This window comes from Dasypus novemcinctus, chromosome 7, assembly GCF_030445035.2.
Source record: "Dasypus novemcinctus isolate mDasNov1 chromosome 7, mDasNov1.1.hap2, whole genome shotgun sequence".
NCBI classification, from domain to species: Eukaryota; Metazoa; Chordata; class Mammalia; order Cingulata; family Dasypodidae; genus Dasypus; species Dasypus novemcinctus.
Genome location: NC_080679.1, coordinates 75840 through 83268, shown reverse-complemented (window position 1 = coordinate 83268; position 7429 = coordinate 75840). Strand labels below are relative to the sequence as shown.

Below are 7429 nucleotides of genomic sequence, written 5' to 3'. Positions count from 1 at the left end.
AATTCGAAGTTCCTAGTGCCATGGTCACATGAGCCAATTCCTAAAAGAATCAATATATAAATAATATAAAATAATATATAAGCATATAACATATAAAGATGTCATATTTATAATATAAACTAATGTAATAACTATAAACACTATACATTGTCAGTAGGAGTGCTCTGGAGAACGCTGACTGATACACTGGGGAACTGTATAATGAAGGCATCAGGCTGATAATAAAGGAGCCCATGGATCAATCTTTAATCAGCACCAATAAAAGGGGACAACCAGAATTTAAGGTATGAAGCAAAGGAAATAGCACCACCTGTGAAGTATCCTCTGAAAAATTCAACCCAAATCTATGTGAGTCTGTAAATCTAATTTTCAGCTTGATAGGAAAGAGAGAAATAGAGGAGCAAATTAAATAACACCAAATAAAAAATGTGGGGCACTCTACAGAACAACTGATCCAATTTCCCCAATAAAATGGTGATATGAAAACTAGATGAGGGAGGGGTACAGCTATAGAAGAAGAAACTAAACATCTAAACATAACACTTAAAAGTAATGTGTGGCCTTTGGATCCTGATTCAAACAAATCAACAGATAAAAATATACTTTTTGAGATAACATGGGAAGTTTAGACTATGGACTCAGAAAAATTAGGATTTATAGAGTTCAGAGATTCATATTGTTTTAATCAAATGGCTATTGTGTGTGCTAAAACCCTTTAAAACCCTTGAAGTGAATCAAGGAGCACTAAGACTTATACACCCTTCAACCCTTGAAACCATGGAGAAATCTCATACAGCAGGAAGTGGTCCTACAGGATGAGACAAAAATGGGGCCAATTTATCAAAGAAAAGGCTTGTTGTCGCACCTAGCTCCAAGTTAATGAAAGTTTTCCTTTTAATAAGGTTATGGAGACAGGTCAAAAGAGAAGCAACTTAGTTTTCAGAAGGGGCACAAGAAAACTGTTCACCTTCAGTGAAATAATGCCATACGCTTTGTGTTTTTACCAAGGATAAGTACAGTGGTGTCAGTTGTGTCAGACTCAATCTGTCCAGATATGATTCATCACCTGAAATAAAAAAAAACATCCCAATAAGTTATGTTTGAATTTTGGTACACGTAATGAAAAAAATCATGAACACAATGCACTAATTCATTCATTCCAGAAGCATGATGGACTTTTAAGCGACACAGGAAAATGAACTTCTTAGAATTATGCCCTCTTGCTTGCTTAACCAGTGACATCTCATTTTGACTTCTACAAGTCCAAGTTCCTAACTTCTGTTATTGGGATTAGTAGAAATCTTTAAGCACAGAGATCCAGCAATGTGACATATCTGAAGTCAAGACTGTCAATGCCATCCTCTCAAAGGATTAGAATTGCTCTGAACCTACAGCATATTACTCTGCTTCATGATCACCATATCCCCAGAGAACACAGCTCCTCAGCTAGGACAGCAGCATCTGTTTACCCAAAACTGCTTTCCTCCCTCCAGAAGATGCTCTAGCATTCTTTAACCTGGGTTCATAGCCTGCCATTTCAGACATTTTCTTGGGATCATTAGGGAAGAGAAACAAAGGCACAGCATCACTCAATGTAAAAGGTGCGCAGGCCTCAAAGCATCTCAAGTTCCTTTATCCACTCTCAGAAGTAATAACCAACTCACCTTGCAGCTGCTGAAGAAAATAAGGGATAAATAGTTTTGCCATCAAGTTGACTGGGTGGCGTTCAATAAGCAAACATGAATGGAGAAATCTCAGTAGGACTTTGGGTGGAAAAGAATTGAAATGTGTGAAGAGAATATTTTCTAGCTTCTTAAATAAAGCAGAGGCATTGGGTGGTAAATAACTGAGCTTTCCAAATGGTTCAATTAACACAGAAATCTAAGTAAGTGAAAACTTTACTGATTTCCAAGATGTGCTTTGATAGAATCAGTCTTCTACTGTAGTACTCCATAATTTTGCTGACAATTTCAGAATTCAAAGAACGATAAAGTACAACTATGTTTTGCTCCAAGGCTTTTGTAAAATGTCTGTCCATGTGCCCAAAGTAAATGAAACCTCTAAGACTTTACTTAGCTCTTCAGTAGTGAAAATGGAGAAATGCCTAACAGCATATTTACCCAATTTTATAACCAGAGGATGTGTCTGAGTTTGCTAAAGGACCACTAAGGCCCTGAGCATTTGGCCGATCTGTGTAGGACTCAGTTGGGAATCTACTGATACAGCATAGTTGTTCATCCTATTTAAAAACATCTGGGGATGGTCTGCTTTTTCAGGACATGCCTGCAATAGTCTATAGAAGGCCACCATATCCTTAGCGGTCAATGTTTCTAAATTCTCTCCTTTTTTTTTTTTTAAGATTTATTTATTTAATTATCTCCCCTGACCCCCCACCCTGGTTGTCTATTCTCCGTGTCTATTTGCTGCGTCTTGTTTCTTTGTCCACTTCTGTTGTTGTCAGAGGCATGGGAATCTGTGTCTCTTTTTGTTGCGTCATCTTGTTATGTCAGCTCTCCGTGTGGGTGGCACAATTCTTAGGCAGGCTGCATTTTCTTTCATGCTGGGCGGCTCTCCTTATGGGGCACACTCTTTTCAAGTGGGGCTCCCCTATGCAGGGGACACCCCTGCGTGCCACGGCACACCTTGTGTGCATCAGCACTGGGCATGGGGCAGCTCCACACGGGTCAAGGAAGCCCGGGGTTTGAACCACAGACCTCTCATGTGGTAGAAGGATGCCCTATCCACTGGGCCAAGTCTGTTTCCCTCCAAATTTTCATCTTGCAGTTGACACAGAATCAATTCTACTGTCACACAACCTAGACCCGGCAGTTTTATCAGACTTTCTACAAGAATACAGAGATTGTGAGCTTCCAGGCTACCCTTTCTGAGATTACTCTGGCACTCTGCCACCAGGCTCACTAACAAGCCACTTGAGGATCCCCATGCAACAGGACCAAAGCTTGCAAAGCAGCCACTGAACCAGCATTTAACAGATGTGAGGGATCTTGTTAGAAATGAAAGCATAAAGCTTTGGAGATGTTATTCTCTAAGATTTCTTCTGACAGTTTATTTTTGCCATCTTTGTTTTCCACTTCACATATCCAATGCAAAGCTCTTGCTGCCCCAGTATCAGGCAAAGTGTCCAATGTGCTTATAAAAGTTAACACTTCATTTGATGAAGTGATGTTGCTTAGTTTCCTGTAAAATATCTCTTCATCCATGTTGTCAGTATTTTCTTCCAGCCTCTTCCAGTCCCATACTTGAGAAAACATTGGCTCACCAACTGGATCGGGGTCATTTCCATTTTCTGAATGGAACTTTTTACAACAGGCATGATGGAACCTGACCCTGGAAGGCATCAACTGTTATGAAAAGAGCAATAGACACAGATGCACTTTGGCTGCCTTGTGAACATGATTCGCAACTTGATGTTTCAGAGCAGCCACAGCTCTGTGTGCTAGACAATCCAACAAATGACAAAGGTTCCTCCACAAGGTGAGTAAAGCCATGCCATTGGATTCTCAACTCCTCTTGATCTATACCTAAATGAAAACAAAACAAAACATGGTCAAATACATGGAGAACAAGACTTGCCCAACATTGTCAGTTCTTATGAAACTAATGCAGAGAAACAAAAACAAGCTTAATAATTTTTTCACTAAAATAATTACAGGGAAAGCAGATGAGAAATGTGAAGCCCAGTTTATACAGCTAGTTACGGAGTTGATGAGATTTCAACTCACAGTCTAGCTCTTAGCCATGCCTCCTATGTACATACATAACAGGTTGAAGGAAGGAATTGCGTTTGCTTAAAAGTAAATTTACTCACTGCAGTCATCTTGGATCCACACTTCATAGATTGCTGCCCACACCTGCATCTCCATCCCTGCCCCAGGCATGGGATAAAGGGATGTGAAGCTTCATTAGTCTCTCTGGGCAACTACCATCTAGGCCTGCACTTGGATTATTCCACACAGCTGTGCCTCTGTCCCTACCATGGCAAAGGAGAAAATTGGAAGAAGTTTCATTGGTCCCTGGTGCAATGAGGGCAGCTTGAGCCTCCATAGCTTACTGCAACAATTACATGCTTGGCTCCTACTGCACAACCAGCAAGGGGAAAGGATAGGAAGCCCTAAACTAAAGAGAAAAATTGCACCCAGAAAAAATACTCTAGCAAGCCAGAATGAAGACACCAACAAAAAATTACATTCCACAGCAATAAACAGGAAGCTATGACCCAGTTAAATAAACAAGATAAGCCTCCAGATGACATAAAGGAGTTGAGACAATTAATTACAGATGTTCAAACAAATCTCCTTAATAAATTCAATGAGATGGCTAAAGAGATTGAGGATATTAACAAGATATTGGATGAGCACAAAGAGGAATTTGAAAGCATACATATAAAAATAACAGATCTTACAGGAATGAAAGGTGCAATCAATGATTTTAAAAATATTGGACTCATATGACAGCAGATTTGAAGAGGCAGAGTAGAGGATCCATGAGCTTGAAGAAACAGCCTCTGAAAATGAACATAGAAAAGAAAAGATGAAGAATGGAAAAAATTGAATAAGGTCTCAGGGAACTAAATGAGAGCAAAAGGCATGCAAACACATGTGTCCCAGAAGGAGAAGAGAAGGGAAAAGGAGCAGAAGGAATATTTGAAGAAATAATGGTAACAATTTCCCAACCCTATCGAAGGACATAGATATCCATGTCCAAGAAGCACAACATACTCCCATCTGAAAAATTCCAAATAGCCCAACTCCGAGACATACTCATCAGAATGTCAAATGCCAAAGACAAAGTGAGAATTCTGAGAACAGCAAGAGAAAAGCAATGCATAACATATAAGGATGTCCAATAAGATTAAGTGCTGCTTTCTTACCAGAAAGCATGGAAGCAAGAAGACGGTGGTCTGATATATTTCAGATACTGTAAGAGAAAAACTCCAGCCAACAATATTATATCCAAGACTGTCTTTCAAAAATGAGGGCTAAATTAGAATATTCACAGATGAATAGAAACAGAGAATTTCTAAGCAAGAAACCAGGAATTCAGGAAATATTAGAGGGTGTGCTACAGCCTGAAAAGACAGGAGAGAGAGGCCTGGAAGAGAGCCTAGAAATGAAGATTACATCAATAAAAGTAACTAAAAGTGTCAAAAGAGTAGTGAAAATAAAATATGATAGGTCAAACTCAAATAGGAATAAACTTAACCATTGATGTAAAGCACTTGTATTCAGAAAACTGCAACTCAGTGTTAAAACAAATCGTAAAAGCCCTAAATAACTGGAAGAACATTCCATGCTCATGAATTGGAAGACCAAATATCAGGAAGATGTCAAATCTACTCAAATTGATATAAAGATTTAATGCAATCTTGATAAAAATTTCACCAGCACTAAAGGAAAAATTGAAAACAGGATCATAAAATTTATTTGGAAGGGTAAGGAGTCCTGAATAGCCAGAAACATCATAAAAAGGAAAAGTGAACCCTCATCTCCAGACTTTAAACCATATTACCTAGCTATAGTGGTGAAAACAGCATGCTACTGGCCCAAATACAGACACAATAGACCAATGGAACCAAACTGATGGTTCAGAAACAGACCCTCACAGGGATGGTCAAGTGATGTTTGACTAGCCTGTCTAACTCACACAGCTCGGGCAGAACAATCCACTCAACAAATGGTGCTGAAAGAATTGGATAGCCATAGCTGAAAGAAGGAAATAGGACCCCTATCGCATACCTTATCCAAAAATTAACTCAAAATGGATCAATAACCTAAACATTAAAGCAAGAATCATGAAACTTCTAGAAGAAATTATTGGAAAATATCAAGACCATGTGGTAGGTGTTGGATTCTTAAAGGAGCTAAGAGGAGGACTGAGTGGACTACTGATGTTTGACATATGTGGAAGCTTTAAGTAGCTTTACTGTAAAAGTGTGGAAATGTATAGAGTGGATGGTAACACACAGTGAGTAACAGCTAGTTTATGAATGGGAATGTGACTGAAAAGGTAGTCTAGTTATGTAAATGTCAACTGACAGAATGCTAGAGAATAATCTAGGAACTGGCTAGCACACAAAACCAAGAGGTGGATGAGAATTGTGGTTGATGGTACAGATGCAAGAGTGTCCTTTGTTAGCTAGAACTACTGCAGGGTGTTGGGAATGTGGAGAAGCATGGGAAAAATACAGCTGGCGTGACCTCCGGACTGTGGTTAGTAGTAGTCATATAATATTCTTGTATCTATGTGAAAGATGTACTGTGTTGATACTGAGGCAGTATGTAAAATGTGAGCCAAATGAACACTATGGACATGGTATCAATCAGATGATATTATTTTATCTCTAGCAAATGACAGACTACATTGTGGTGTGTTCATGGAGGTGTGTTGTTTGGGAATTTTGCACATATGCATGATTGTTTTATATAAGTTACAACTTCTGTCATAAAAAATATATTTAAAAAATAATAAAGTGTGAGTTAGGGGAAAAACACACCAAATGCAAGATAAGGTCTATGATTAGTAGTAAGATTTTGACAATATTCTTTCATAATTTGTAGCAAATGTCTCATGACAATGCAATGTGGTGGTGGAGGGTTGATGTACGGGACCCCTGTATGATGTTATGCATGTTTGCTTAGTAAGTTCACAACTTTTACTATGCACTTAATTGTTTATGTATGTTCATATATAAATGATATAAAGGTAATGGTAATAGCAATAGTTGGGGGGAAAATACTTTGTTTAGAATTAATATTTTGATAATGCTCTTTAATCACTAGTTAAAAAGGTTTACTGACGATGCAAGTTATTGGTGGTAGGGTGAAGTATGACAGTCCTGTATGATGTTATACATGTTTGTTTTGTAAGTTCACAATTATCATTATATGCTTATTGTGTATGTATGTTTATGAATGAGTGATATACTTCAATGAGGTTCTTTAAAAAAATTTACTCAACAAGACCAACGGATAAAGTTGTAAAATCCCAGATAGGTTAGGGTTAGGGAAAAGGGCCCTAAAGAGTTGGTGTCCCCTCAGAGCTGGGATTCGGTTAAGATTTTGGAAGGAAAAAGGTCTAGCCTGGCCAGTGGAAGTAGAAAGAAAAGAGCAAAAGGTCAAAGAAGAGGAAGAGGCGACCTCCTACACGCCCCCCTGGGGGCTCGGGGGAATCTCAAGGACAGGGGAAGGAGACCCCGCGGGCCGGCCCCCAAAGCCGGCGCCCCAGGCACTCGCTAGCGGGAGCCGCGGCGGGAACGCGAACCTGGAAGCCTGCGAGGACCTCTACGCAGCGCAGCCGACCCAGGAATCGCGTCTAAGAGAGCACCGGCGACCCCTGCCCCCACGCCGTGAGGTCCAGAGCCCGCGCGGTGAGGGAGGCGGGGAGGCGGGCGGGACCCCCACTTCCGGTG

At 39.8% G+C, this 7429-nt stretch overlaps 2 pseudogenes; both read right to left on the bottom strand.

Moving 5' to 3' along the window:
• Window positions 1–230: 230 nt before the first annotated feature.
• On the bottom strand, window positions 231–2361 carry LOC139439377 (FAST kinase domain-containing protein 3, mitochondrial-like; annotated as a pseudogene).
• On the bottom strand, window positions 2344–7404 carry LOC131279084 (FAST kinase domain-containing protein 3, mitochondrial-like; annotated as a pseudogene).
• Window positions 7405–7429: the final 25 nt, after the last annotated feature.